The sequence below is a fragment of the Mauremys reevesii genome, linkage group 4 (genome assembly GCF_016161935.1).
Source record: "Mauremys reevesii isolate NIE-2019 linkage group 4, ASM1616193v1, whole genome shotgun sequence".
Classification (NCBI taxonomy): Eukaryota; Metazoa; Chordata; order Testudines; family Geoemydidae; genus Mauremys; species Mauremys reevesii.
In genome coordinates, this window is record NC_052626.1 from 85887789 (window position 1) to 85902891 (window position 15103).

At 42.5% G+C, this 15103-nt stretch overlaps 1 long non-coding RNA gene across 1 annotated transcript; it reads right to left on the reverse strand.

Moving 5' to 3' along the window:
* Window positions 1-494: 494 nt before the first annotated feature.
* LOC120403817 lies at window positions 495-14100 on the reverse strand. The gene is made up of 3 exons (XR_005597743.1): window positions 13875-14100; window positions 2278-2502; window positions 495-1656 (listed from the first exon to the last, which is right to left on the reverse strand). It is a non-coding gene; the product is annotated as an uncharacterized LOC120403817 (long non-coding RNA).
* Window positions 14101-15103: the final 1003 nt, after the last annotated feature.

The window sequence follows — 15103 nt, forward strand, 5'->3', positions numbered from 1 at the left end:
GTCACGGATGTAGAACAGCAGGTTGCCTTCAGCACGTAGCTAGCACAGAATGCTGCAGTGCATCTCCTGATCAACACAGGCTATTGCTAGCTCATCCAACCTGTCCTCTGCTCCCTACATTCCCTGGAAGGCCATATCAAGTCAAGTTCCAGGTTTTGGTACTTATTTTCAAGGCATTCCATGGCCTGGGCCCAGTATACCTAAAAGGTAACTTAAAGCTCTGGAACGAAGATTGCAGCTGACAATTTTGGGCCCTTATGTTTTATTAACTATGGATTTCAACTTCAGTTGTATTTTAAACTATTCAAGACTGAAATTATCTTTTCACATTTGTTTACATTAATAACTTTTTCATTGCCACTCTAGTAATTTTGACCTTACTGTGAATTGTGAAGAAACTATTTACATTCAAAATAGCTGTGTACAAATGCCAGATTTTTCTTGATTAATGTACCTATCTATTGGCATTTATAAAGCACTTATAAAACTGAGGAGCTGACATTATCTAAGCACTGATATAAAAATATCATTCCACACTACAAAAAGAATACTGAATTGCCACTTAGATACATTTATTTCACCTTTATTTCACAAAGTACTTTGTCATCCGTTAAATCCCCAATCCACTTATTAGAAACAGTCCCTAACCAAAATCCCAGGCTCATACAGACCCAGACTTCAGATCCATATTCATATCCAACTTTTGCAGCTGGCAATTATCCCAACAGTGGGCCAAAACACATTCCTGGTGCCCTTCAAACTTTGAGAATTTGGGGTTTTGAATCAATCTTGGCTTGAGTTCTTGTCTAGTCACAACTCTAATTTCCCCCTGTGCTCTTAAATAGCAATGCCACCTTATAGCTGCTCAACTAGCTGAGCATTATTCTCTGTGGATGGTGTTGCACTGCTTATGGCTGTCACTGAGGTGGAACAAAACAGTGTCTTTGCTGCAAGAAATACAATCTCTCTTGGGGTGGAGGTGGGAGGATGGAGGGTAAAGTAATTTGGATTACATTCCCCAGCATTCTGGAGCTTTCTTATGAAGAGGCAGAGGCATGTCAGTGGTGGATGATGAGAGTCCTAAATATATGTGAAATTTGTAAAGCACTTGGGGATCCATAGAGATGAAAGTCAGTTTTCACTGTGAATGCAAGTTATTCCTTTGGCTTTGTAGGAATTCACTGCTTTTCTATAAAATGTTGACCTATTTCTCCATGTCAAGGACTCGTACACTTTCTACAGAAATTATAAATTGTTTCTTTTCCTTCCTTTGCAAGGAAATATTATTGGTATTTAACTTAACGTTACTGCTGTGACACTGGGTTGTTTTTCATTTTGCTTCAGAAACCCATTTCAGAACAAAAACAGTGGTCTTGAGCTGTGCTTGTGAGGGGCCATCTCCCAAGGGGGAATGGTAAAGGAGCTGAAGACAAAAGGAGAATTGCATTTCAGTCTTTGTGACCTTGTTGTGTTGATAAATGTCTGAACCAAGGATGTGTGCCCTTCAGTTTTCCTTGATGGTTCAAGCAAGGCTGACAACTCCTCTTACTCTCTGTCAGACGTTTCATAGCTGGCTAATAGCAATAACCTTGCCTTCAGGCTGCCAATATTGCCACAAGGAGGTGCTCTTTTTCAAGCTGTTGTAAGTTCCCATTTCTGCCAGAAATACAAATAGATATATTTCTCCTGAGGATATGTGCAATAGTTTGAACATGCATCATCTACACTGACACTATCCAGTTCTGTGATTGTCTCAGACATTTGGAAAGCCAAAACCGAGCTATTTATTAAATTTCAATGAGATATAAATCCAGGCATATTCCTTGCCAACCTTGCACCTCTTTATATTCTCTAAAATAGCTCTATGTAAAGTGACATGTTGTAGAAAGAGCCTGGGACATGAGAACTGGTATAAGGGGGCTGATATGAGACCTAAGGCTTGAACTAAAAAAGCCCTGCTGATATAAAGCAAAAAGTTAGCAAGAGGCCCTGTCAAAAGCAGCCTGGCTGCAAGTTCACTGTCCAGTACATGAACTCGGCACCAGTACTGCTAGCATTGCTAAGACACACTGAATATGTAAACTCATTCCAGCAGGCCAGCACAAGAATATCCCAACCTAGCATGATAAAATGGTTTGACAGAAGTGATGAATAGGGACGTTTTGTCTGAAAATTCAGGAGAAAGGTATAAGCAGAGGTAACAAAGATGTCATGGTGATCGGTAAATTGTTTATCCCAAATGGTTTGTCTCAGTCTATAAATGTTAGGATGCCTCACCTTAATCCTTTGTCTGGCCGAGGAGGGGACAGAAAGCCTTGCCATTCACTGAACTGGTCCATTGTAATGGTCATACATGTCTTAGTACCCCATAGACTCTGCAGGGATACTATCCTCATGCTTCATTGACAATAAACCTGGCCGAGCGCCTTCACTGCTGAACCGAGTCTGTAGTCTTCTTGGGCAGTTCGATTGAGGTCTGCTGTGTCAGGTATCTGCACAGAGCTGGTGCAACACCCAGTGAGAACACAGATAGCCAGCAACTGACAATATGATGTATTTTAGAAGCACACTTTACTCTTCAAGTAGCATTTCAGTTCCATCAAACTTCCTGGACAAGCTGATGGGTGCCTGGGTTCTCCCCGCCCCTTCACATATTCTCCTCACCCCCGGCAAGTTACTAGTTCCCACAACGTAACTTTAAGTTTACGTTAACAAAATAATTGAAGTTTATGCACACACTATCACCAAATGTGCAGTTTTTACCATCCCCTATAAGGTGGTATTTATACTACTGTAGCAAGCAAAGGCCCAAGTGGGACTGTGACATTGTGCTTTACAATCATATAGTAAGAGAAAGTCCATCCCCAAAGCACTTGCAGTTGAACTGACAGGTGGAGCATTGATTCATCTAAATAAGTGCAAAATTCATGGTTGGAAAACACTATAGAAGTACAGGGAATGAATCATTTATATTTCTTATTATTTTATTAATAATCTAATCCTCTGTGATATAGGTGATGAATAGCTTACACTGGAAGAATTGAAGAGAATGTCCCTAATCATGCCTGGTGTTCACTGATTTATGAACAACTTCTGCAGACTGTGTTGTGTTCTAATCATTGCACACTTCAGAGTTCTGCTGGAGATAGTTAAAATGGAAAAGACTTGTTACATCTCTTTCACTGCAGAATTTTCTCCTGGAGTACATTTTCTAGTGTTTATCCCAGTCTGTTTTTAACTGTCTCAAGCAATGGGGCTTCTACCACTTCCCTTGGGAGGCTATTCTGAACTCTAATATATCTACCTGTCAAAAAGGCTTTCCTACTATTAATCGTACAGTTTATTTTTCTTAATATCAATCACCACATAGGCTTAATGAGGGCACAACAGGCCAGTTAGGTCACCTGAGAGACCATGGGCCAGGGTTAATTGATGAAGCCCAGTTGGGGAAGGGCTGGGCTAGCACTAAAGCCAAGAAGCTGAGTACTGAAATGGGTTGATGGGGGACAGGTCTAGGGAGGAAGCAGACCATCAGAAACAAGGAGGGAGGGGGGAAATCAGAGTAAGCCCTGGGATCCTTCCAGAGAGTAAGGAGTCTGGCAAGGGGTTAAGAAGGGTGAAGTAGTCGTATACTCCACATGAAGATCTACTGGTTAAACCTAGAACCAGGCAAGAGAAGATAGGAAGGCTAGGTATGAAGGAGACAGGGAAACAGCAACTGGGATGGGGAACTGACAACCTGGATTGCTGATTGTAGGGTCCCTGGCCTGGAACCTGGTGTAGCAGGTGAGCCTGGGTTCCCCTGCCAGCCACGTGTATAGTGACATAGAGCCTCAAGCTGGGGCTGACACCATCTGGAATGGCATTTGGGCAGATGTCCTGTTGGACTCTAACCTTGGAAGGGGTGGACTAACTGGTGACCTGGTTAGCTCCAAGTTACCAGGAGAAAGCCTACTGCGGCGTGAGGAACAAGCAACGAGGGGGTACTTGATGCAGTAAGAGTAAGGAGGCGCATTAGGGGTAAGAGGCAACCCTATATACACACCATTATTCCTAGTTATAACCCCTCGTAGCACTTTTTTGGTGCTTACACCTTTCAAATTACCACCATGTTTTCCTCTGTAGTCTTCACTTAGCCAATCAACTCCTACTTATTTTCTTTCTTTATAAATCAGTCCCTCCAGCCCCTTGTTGTTTTTCTTACTTTTTTCTCAACATTTTTCAGTGGCTTTTTGTGCACAAGGGGCATATAAGGAGAAAGTGGCCTGTATGCCCCTTCTGGGGATTTCCTGCTGTGACAGAATTCCCAGTGGGCACAGCCACTGCTGATAGTCTCGCTGACTAAGGTGGTACAGAGTGGAGGGTGTGTCTGGGCATCCTGTTCCTACTGAGATAGGCTCACAAATCAGAGGCTACATTTGACTTTCTTAGATCAGTTCTCTTCTTAGTTCATGGATGCAATTCCTATTGAAGTGAACTGGAATTATAACTGCCCCAATCCTACAAACACTTCTGCATGTGCACATCTTGAGTTATCTAAATAGTCTCACTGAAGTCAATGAGACTACTTATGTGAGTAAAGGTAAATACAGTTCATAGACTGTAGGAAATAAACCCTAGTTCTTTGGTCTTCTAATACAATGGGCTACATCATATTCTGTTACACCAGTGTTAATCCAGGGTAATCCTAGTAATTTAAATAGACATACTCCAGATTTACACAGGTGTAACTGAGAGAAGACTCTGAGACAGTGTTTCTAAGTGAACAAAAAGGTGTTCAATTTCATCTTCATTGCTCATGTCCTATCACACTTTGGTGCCTTTCTCTGAGTTATTTTAAAGATCTAGCATGCAATATCAATCTGAATGTGAAGCCTGAAGGTAATTTAGGGGTAAATAATGTTGCTTGAGGGTAAAATAAGATCAAATTTATTAACTTTTGCAGTTTACTGACTTTGATTAGTACAGTAATGAAAAAGTCTGCACTGTAACTAAACCACTAACTATCAGGATTTGAATGGGACCAGGATATGTCCTGTGATTCTTTTCATTCTGATGGATCCCAAAGCATAACACCAAAAATGGGCCTATTTATCCTTTAAACACCATTCTAGAATTGGTGTCATTCAATTGACTTCTGCAAATCATGAAAACCTGATAATATGCACACAAGAGTTTTGAAGGAACTCAGATATGAAATTGCAGAACTGCTAACTGATATGTAAACTATTACATAAATCAGCCCTTGTACTGGATGACTGGAGGAAAGCTATTGTAATGCCAATATTTAAAAAAGTCTCCAGAGGTGACCCTGGCATTTACAGGCCCATAAGTCTAACTTCAGTACCAGGCAAATTGGTTGAAACTATAGTAATGAACAGAATCATCAGGCACATAGATGAACACAATTTGTTGGGGAAGAGTCAACATGGCTTTTGTAAATGGAAATAAGTCTCAATCTATTAGAATTATTTGAGGTTTTCAACGAGTATGTAGACAAGGGTGATCCAGAGGATATAGTGTACTTGAACTTTCAGAAAACCTTTGACACAGTCCCTCACAAAAGATTCTTAAGCAAAGTAAGCAGTGATGGGATAAGAGGGAAAGTCCTCTTATGGATCAGTAACTGGTTAAGAGACAGGAAACAAAGGATAGGTATAAATGGTACATTTTTTCACAGTGGAGAGAGGTAAATAATGGTGTCCCCAGGGGTCTTTACTGGGACCAGTATTGTTCAACATATTCACAAATGATCTGGAAAAAGGGGTAAACAGTGAGGTGGCAAAGTTTGTAGATGATACAAATTTCCTTAGTATAGTTAAGTCCAAAGCAGACTTTGAAGAGTGAGGGCTGGTCTACACTGGGTGTGGGGGGGAAATTGATCTAAGATATGCAACTTCAGCTACGTGAATAGCGTAGCTGAAGTCGAAGTATCTTAGATAGATTTACCTCTTGTCCTCACGGCGCGGGATCGACGTCCGCGGCTCCCCCTGTTGACTCCGCTACTGCCGTTCGAGGTGCTGGAGTTCCGGATTCGACGGAAGCGCGTTCGGGGATCAATATATCGCGACTAGATGAGACGCAATATATCAATCCCCAAGAAATCGATCGCTACCCACCAATACGGCAGGTAGCGTAGATGTACCCTGAGAAAGGAAACTTGCAAAACTGGCTGGCTGGACAAGAAAAGGGCAGATGAAATTCAATATTGATAAATGCAAAGTAATGTACATTGGAAAATTTAATCCCAACTATGCATACAAAATGATGGGTTTAAATTAGCTGTTACCCCTAAGAAAGAGATCTTGGTGTTATTGTGGATAGTTCTCTGAAAACATCTGCTTAATGCGCAGCGACAGTCAGAAAAGCTAACTGAACATTAGGAACAATTAGGAATGGGATAGATAAGACAGTAAATATCATAATGCCACTATATAAATCCATTGTACATCTGCACTTGAATAGTCTATGCAGTTCTGGTTGCCCCATATATTTAAAAAAAAGATATTACAATTGGAAAAGATACAACAAAAATCGTCAGGGGTACAGAATAGCTTCCATATGAGGAGAGAGAAAAAGACTGGGACTGTTCATGTTAGAAAGGAGATGAATACAAGGGGGATATGACCGAGGTCTATAAAATAATGAATGGTGTAGTAAAGTGAATAAGGAAGCATTATTTACCCCTTCACATAACACAAGAACTAGGGATCACCCAATGAAATTAATAGGCTGCAGGTTTAAAAACAAGCAAACAAAAAATCTCTCTTTGGACAGTGCACAGTCAATCCTGTGGAACTCTTTGCCAAGGGATGTTGTGATGGTCAAAAGTATTACTGGGTTCAAGAAAGAATTAGATAAGTTCATGGAAGATAGGTCCAAGAATAGCTGTTAGCCAAGTTGGTCAGGGACACAACCCCATGCTCTCACTGCCAGATGCTAGGAATGGATGACAGAATGGATCACTAGACCAGGGTTTTTCAAACAGGGATCACTGCTTGTGTAGGGAAAGCCCCTGGCGGGCCGGGCCGGTGTGTTTACCTGCCCTATCCACAGGGCCAATGGGAGCTGCTGGAAGCGGCGACCCCTGTTTGAGAAACCTTGCACTAGACAGTTGCCCTGTTCTGCTCGTTCTCTCTGAAACATCTGGCATGGGCCACTGTTGGAAGATGGGATACTAGACTAGACGGACTATTGGTCTGACCCAGTATGGCCATTCTTATGTTCTTAGTAAAGCCACTTCTGATTTATACCAGAGGAGAGGAGATAGTCCTACTTCTATCTAGATTTCTGCCACTGAACTGGCCTCATCTGAGATAGAGCAACGTTAACCAGTCTTCATTTATTATTGAAGACTGGTTAATGTTGCTCTATCATATGAAACTGCATAGGGGAGTGTAGGGGAGCCCCAGACAGAATGGCTCCATTGGATCTGCACTGCCAGGGAACAGAATGTGGGGTGGTGGATTAACTACCCAGAGCTACTAACAGTTCTCATTTAGGCACTTAAAGGAGTGGTCAGATTTTTCAAAAGAGCTCAACAACCATTAATGCACCTAAGCAAAGGCTGTATTTTCAAACATGTTAATCTGCTCCCAGACTGATGGTTATGGCCAGACTTTTAGTGTGCTGAGCAATTTTGAAAATCTGTGCACGTATTTCAGTGACTAAATGGAAGCCGACTGTACTTTTGAATCTCTAACTATGTCTGTCTGTTGAGTAGAGTTCCTGGCAGAGTGTAGTCCAGGTAAAGGAGAGGGGGAGGGAAAAGCTGCAAGGCAAAATAAAGCCATCAGGAAGCCTTTTTGTTTATGTCTGTTGAAATTGTTTTGTTTAATAAAAAACTCCTGTAGAAGGTCTGTAGTTCTATCTAGTCCTAGCTTCCTGTGGATACTGACAGATATAGGTGGTTAGGGCCACACCTCCCCTATCCCTTGAAAGCACAGCAAGACTGAGTTTTCCTCCCTCTTAATCTTCCTTCTGGGTTTTACTGAGAGAAGGTGCAGTCTGGCTCAGTGTACCCTCTGTACATGGATGAGTCCACTTTTAAAGGAGGGGGTGGGGGCTGCCTCAGGGAACTTGAGTGTTTGTGCAAAGGCACAGTGCCTCCACACAGATAGTGCTGTGCCTCCAGCAATGCATCCTAAATCCTGAACACTTCATTCCTGTGTAGCTTTCTCTTAAAAGGCAACCAATAACATAAGCTGTTTTGCCCTGTATTCCAGTCACCTACCTAATCACCCAAGAAGCAAACACTACTCTAATGTGCTCATCATTATCACATGAAACAATATCAAAATCCAACAAAGACACCAAGCAATTTCCTCTTGAGCTTGGCAAGTCAGAAACCCTATTTGCCTTGTATTCTAATAAGGTCTCTCTCTAAGATAATTACAAAGCAAATCGTTTACTGCTTGGATTGACGTAAATAAATATTAATTGTTATTAACTGAAATGAAAGCTGAATGCTGACTGAAAGAAGGTTGAATGGAATATTTACCTCAAGGAACAATGAATTATACAACACATAAAACAAGTGTGACTTGTCAAAAGGCATATGCTCTGTGCAGTGTATTTGGCTTACTAGACAATGCTGAAGTCATTTACTGATGGATGCTCTGCAAATGCTTAACAAATCTATTTGGCAAGGTTTGATGTGCAGAGGTGAGGCAGATGGAAAATGCTTTATGTTTAGCTCATATCCTTCTTATACAGTAAAATATTATGCTAGAAATGCTTGTTTTCTGAATAAAAAGGGATGGCATCTATTTTCTGTAATTCTCTCCTTGCTGAATTATATTTTATGTGCAGTGGAGGAGCAGAAAAATGTTAACTGAGATCACCCCACTTTTGCCTGCTTTTGACTCTCCAAAAGCCTCCAGAGACATGTGGTCTACCCTGACAGCTGAGGTCTAGTAGGGCATGCAAGCCTAACCGCCCCCCGCCCCGAACCCCAAATGTACAGCACAGGCTGACTCCATTCAATCAGAGTTGGATCAGACCTCTGTTCAAGAGGGGACCTGCCATCACAGTATTTTCAGTGAGACTCCACTCCTGTCTCTTTATAGTCTGTAACATTCATCACACTGGAAATCCTCTCTTTTAGCAGAGGCTTTTGCCAGAGTGGGTACTAATAAGGTTGATTTTTGGTAATAAAATAAAATATATGGAGATATACCTATCTCATAGAACTGGAAGGGACCCCGAAGGGTCATCGAATCCAGCCCCCTGCCTTCACTAGCAGGACCAAGTACTGATTTTGCCCCAGATCCCTAAGTGGCTCCCTTAGAGATTGAGCTCACAACCCTGGTTGGAGTTTTCCAACTGATATTGAGTCAGTTGGTGCCTGGAATGATTATTTAATGTGTGTGTCAGCTAATTTGCACATTAGAGTTTTGTTGGGTGCTTCATATAAATATAACAAATGCACCATTAGTGCCTCTCTTTGAATATGTAAGCCAGCTGCACACCCAAACCTATCTTTAATTGGGAAACAGGACAGAAGTGGTTGAGGAATATTTCCACAATGCATGCTTGCAAACCAGATGAAGTCTAATTGAAAGCATCCTCATACCTCAGAGGTTTGGGAGTATCTGCTTCTTAGTGGTGAATTCCTTGATATGCATAGGGCTGGATTGATACTCAAGGCACAGTCCTGACCGAAGGGTTACATGTAAGCTAAACTACTCCAGGGGGAAATGTGCCTCAGAAACATGCCTCAGACCCAATTCCCTCTCTGATTCCCAGTGTTAGTAATCTACTGCTAATTTATATAGAAATAAATTAAACCAAGCCCATGCTGGCTTAGATACTCTGACCAGCAAGAGGGGGAAAGGAATAGAGTCAAGTTCTGCCCACTTTCCACCCACCTGCTCCTGTGAGTGAATAACCCTGCGTTTTCCTATGCAGATAGAACAAGTACATACAAAAGAGGGTGGTTTTTCCCTTGTATGGTTGCATTGCATGAGTCACTATCTAATCCATAATTTGTAATGGATTTTAGGATCCTTTAGGCTTTAATGTACTGTATTTATTAGAATTAATTCATAGTCTCTCTCCTCTGTTTCCTTTTCTTCTTTTGATTAGTCAGAAATTTTGGGGCGGGACATGATCAGAAAGAGGAGTGATCTAGCCAGGAAAAGGCAGATTCACATCCCAGGAAATTGGCAAGGGAAGGAAAACATGGCTATGCAGATGAAAAAGTATTCATTGTCCCAGGGCTAAATTTGTCCCTCAGCAGCTTGCACACATCTCCTTATTTACTTCATTGGCAGTCATCTGAGAGTATGGTAGCTGAGAACACAATCTAACCCAAATGAAGCGAGCTGGGAAGTTAGGCATCATGATCTTACACAAAGGTTGGCAGTGAAGGGACTCGGGGCTCAATACTCCTTTCTGGCTGAGCTTCACTCAGCATATGAACAAATTGAGGGTGGGGGCAAAGATGACTTTGGCCCAGATCCTTAGAGATATTTAGGCATCTAGCGCCTATTGAAATCAATGGGAGTTGAGGTGCGATCCACAAACTTACTCTGGTGCTTAAATGCCAAACTTCGACACTTAAAGTCTCAGGCTTTGGAGCCTAAACCACAGCTTCGGCTCCTCTGCAATCTATAAAACTCTCACCAAACCCTGTAAGCACCTACATTCACTCAGTGCATACATTTTCTGGGTAAAAGTTCCCATGACACTTAAGTTTCAGCCTCTGGGCATGCCCTAAGCATTGACCTACAGGGCCCAATGGCTGTTTAAGTATTTACCCACAGTGGAGCAGTCATTGGGCCAGAGAGAGAATGAATGAATCTATAGTCCAATAGGGCAAACACCTGAGAGATGGGAGACCCTGGGTCCAGCCCCTTGCTCCAATGATTCTTTTGTTATTTATTCTCAATGGAACAGCTTCAGCTGGAGAGATTAAAAGATTATCCCATAGCTCAGTGGGTGAAGCACCCTCCTGCAAGATAGGAGACCCCTGTTCAAATCCTTTCTTCCCTTCTGGCAGAGAGAGGGGAGTTGAACTTTGGTATTCTGCATGCCAGGCAAATGCTCCTCTTCTCATTTTCTGTGGAGCACCTAATTCTGTCCCACAAAAAATGCCATAGGTACCTGACTCCAGGAAAGCAGCTGCCATTCGTGGGTTGCTAGCAGAGAAAAGCATTTAAGTCCAGGTTGTGGGGAGGTGCCTATCTCCAGGGTGGAGTTTAGCACAGACCTCTCTCCTCAGCATCTCCCATTATTTAGCTTAGGTGGTTCCCTGCATAGGATGCTGGCTTTTGTGGATCACATTCTTAGGCACCCATCTCTCCCCATTCATTTTATAGGGAGCCTAGGCACCTAACTCTGCTTTGCAAATTGCAGCTTTGTTCCTGTGATTTTCTAGCTGCCTAAAAGTTAGATGCTGTGACTCTCAGCATTACAATATTTAAGTCCCTTTGTGGATCTCACTGCAAGGATCCGGGCCTTCAAGCCTTCTTTAGGCTTGCTCTATTCACAGGGCAAACCATACCCTGAAACAAGTTAAGCAACTTCTGAGATGCCCTAACATGTGCACAATTGCCTGTGGTACTAAAGGGCCATTCTGTCTGCTGGAAATATCCAGAGTGAAGGCCACTCCCTCCCTTTTTGCTTTTCTACTACAAACAGCCAGGAGAGGAGTGGCATGAAGCTATCCACTACCTTGGATCTACACCATCCAGACACTGCCCTCTACCAGGGAAAACTCCAAAAGGCTGGTTGCATGGGATTTTTACAAAAGTGCAAAGGAGGACATAGTGGAACAAAGACTCAGGGCCTCTACCCTCATTCAGCTCAAGTAGACAGGAGTCCAAGAGACTTCATGAACTGCAATGGTGGTTGACCCTTACGGGAAAAGACAAATTGGAAGAAACGTCTTGCTGCCATCCCTTCCCTTTGCTTCTGTGTGGGTGCACATCTACAGTCTAGCCTACATGCAGTAAGTGAGAGGGCAACAGATGTTCAAGTGTGTGTGAATGTAGCAGCATTGCAGCAGCATAAGTTATGGGCTACATATATATAGCTACTGCTATGATAAAAATAATCAATGGCTTCCTTTAATCAGCTCATAACACTAGCTCCTCAAATAGTTCAGCTGTTCGCCTAATGCACTCAGTAACACTCTTCATTGGTCTTAATTCTTTTCTCCAGGAGTTAATAAGTACAGTGTGTGCTTGCAAAGGGGCTTTTATTCGCATGTGCTGCTAATTCAGACCTGAGAAACTACCAGGAGTATCATATCAATTATTCTAAATCGGTCTTTTAAAAAGATTATATAACTCACCAGGAACCCTTACCCGCCATCCTTCCTACAAAACTAATGATGAGGTTTAATTTTTTTTCTTTTTTTTTCCCTTTCTTTTTTTAAAAAAAGGAGCCTTCAGCTTGACAGACATATGCAGAAGCACATTTATTCTCTCAACTCAAACAGATTGAAATTTGTTACTAATAACTCATTTGCTTTTCCACCCTCCCTGCTTCTTTTTTAAGATGCATTAAAATACTTCCATTCTACACCAAGGTTAAAAGCTTTTTATTTCCATCCAGTCACTGAAAATAGAGTTTGAGATAAGCAGTGCTGGTAGCAAGGATTGAAACAGGGTTGGATGAACAATTCAGATAATGGTTGGACCATCCAGCTGAATAATCATTTTGATAATGATTGCTGTCTTGAAGGCTTTTATGAGGTATGGGATGAAAGGAAAAAATCAAAAGGAATTCCCTTTGAATAGATGTTTTTCATGGCTAAGTGCTACAGCAACACATCTGAATGATAAAAGGATGTTTGCTAAGACAAAAGGCGCATTCTTTGCTAGAAAATAAGAGGACTTAATTTGCTGGGATTAGTCCTTCCAAATCAACATTTAAAATACCGCTTTTCCAGATCACCATTTGTCTCAGTACGTCAGCAAAGAAAAGTTGAGGACTAAATCATACCTTTGCTGTTCCCCAGGATAAAAGCGGGAACCAGCTGCAGAGAGGGTGTAAAAGCAAACTCTGCATTCCACTGGGCATTATGAAGCAGTGCTTCTCATCCACATATCACCTCAGAGCCCTTCTGAGTTAAGAGACCAGGAGGAAGCTGGGACATGGTTAGTGAGTGCTCAGTTACATGTATATGCTAGTCTACTACCTCCCCTAGAATAGGCACAACACTACAGAAGTCCACGGTCTGCTAATTTTCCACTCTCTAAGGGGAAAGACTCAATTTGCTTCCCCAAATCCCATGTGCAAGCCCTGTACTCTGGCATTGTATAGGGCTCCAGAAATTTGATGCTTAGTATTTCACATATGCTATCATTTTAGGGTCACTCAGGTGTCAGAGCAACAGGGAATAAGAATACATTTCCTTGGCATCACCCTGCCACAGCTGACTATAGACCCCATAGCATTCTCAGTTAGGTCAATAGCGGTTTTGCCCCTGGGAACAGGCTAAGGCCCAGATTAATGTGAATCCCTATTAATTCATCTTGGGTTTATTTATAAATCTAGTATAACACAAGTGTGGGAGCCTGGTTGTTAGTGCAATGGGCTTGAGAAAAGCACTATGCTAATGTTAGATGTGATTTTTCTTTTTCCTTTCCTGTGCCTAGCTTACCTCCCTGTTTTAGGCTAAACTCTGTTCTGTGCCTTTGGGGACTTTCACATTACATATTATAAAGAGTTAACTCTCTGATAGCTGGAAAGTAACAATTTCTAAAGAAAACATTTACTCTCCATCTTTGCATACATAGCAACTCTCTTATAATCCCTGAAACAAATTGTGAATATTATGAGTAACAATTCTTATTTACAGACAATCCTTTTTGTGGGATTTAGCACTTGTTACTATCACACATTCACATGCAAAATATACTTACGTGAACACACTCCCTTAAAACTCTCCTTTGGGAGAACTTATCTTTCTCAGTCTCTGTGGAATACTGTGGCCAGCTCCTTATAGTGGGGAAAAGAAGAGATAGTCCCACAGTCTCCTTCAAAACTGCCCTTGAGTCTTTGCAACAACAGTCTGCAATTTGCACAGACTACAGCAAATTCTAGTCTTCTTCTTCTCTAGTGCAAACTCCCTTGTGAAGAAGAAAACCTCAGGTGGACAGGAGACTAACAAGCTCTTCTGGGCTCATTCAGCATTAACAAGGTACACCTGTAAGGCTTGCTCTGCTTGGTGGGGTTGGGAACAAGGAGAGGGAGCTTAAAAAATTGAAAACCTGCCACGGGAAGAAGATTTCTACACTTCAGAGACTACTCAGCCAAGAGGGAGACAGTCACAGGCCTTGTTGCCCTTGAAACAGCTGTAAAGCAGGGTGTCCCAAGAGGAGGGACTGGAGGTAGACCCTGATTAAAGACAGTAGGTCAGCTGGTAAACCTAAGAGACAGACCACCTGAGTCTTTTTCCCCCCCTTCACTTGGATCCCCCTTTCTCAGAAGGGAGAGAGAGGAGAAAGGATCTTTTGTTTGTTTGGAGAAGCCCCATGTGCTACACACAGGGGAAGGATACTATTAACTTGTATTTGAAACTGGTGGGGAATCAGGGAAGCCCCAACTACCTCTCACCCCCCCACACACACACACTCTCTGGACATAGTCCTTACATCTGACCTTTCTTGTCCTTGAAAGAACTCTGTGAATTAGTGCAGTGTTGCCAACCTCAAAGTTTGTTTTTGTCAAGTGCATGTGTAAAGTTGTCCCAAAAGGTTAACACTGCTCCCTTCCAAATCTCCCCTGCCTACCCAGCAATATTCTTCCCCTCCTCCCTCTGGAGAAGAAATACATTTCTCCTTTCCCCTCCAGAACTAAAATCCACCCCCTGCCCCCCACAAACCTCCAGAGCAAGAGCCATCCCACCCCTACAAGTTAGGTATAGAGGCATACATACAGGGGCTGCTGCTGCTTCACCTTACTTGTACCTGTGACTGCAGCATCCCCCCCCCCCCCGTCTGCCTGGCTTTGTTTCCTGCCATGGGCCAGATAGGAGAGCACAGCCCCCCTGCATCACAGAAATGGTGGCACTACCAGGGCAGGGAGCTACAGCCACTCACTCTCTCTCATTCACCATTGCTGTGCTGCATGGGGGTGGGGTGGGGAGTAC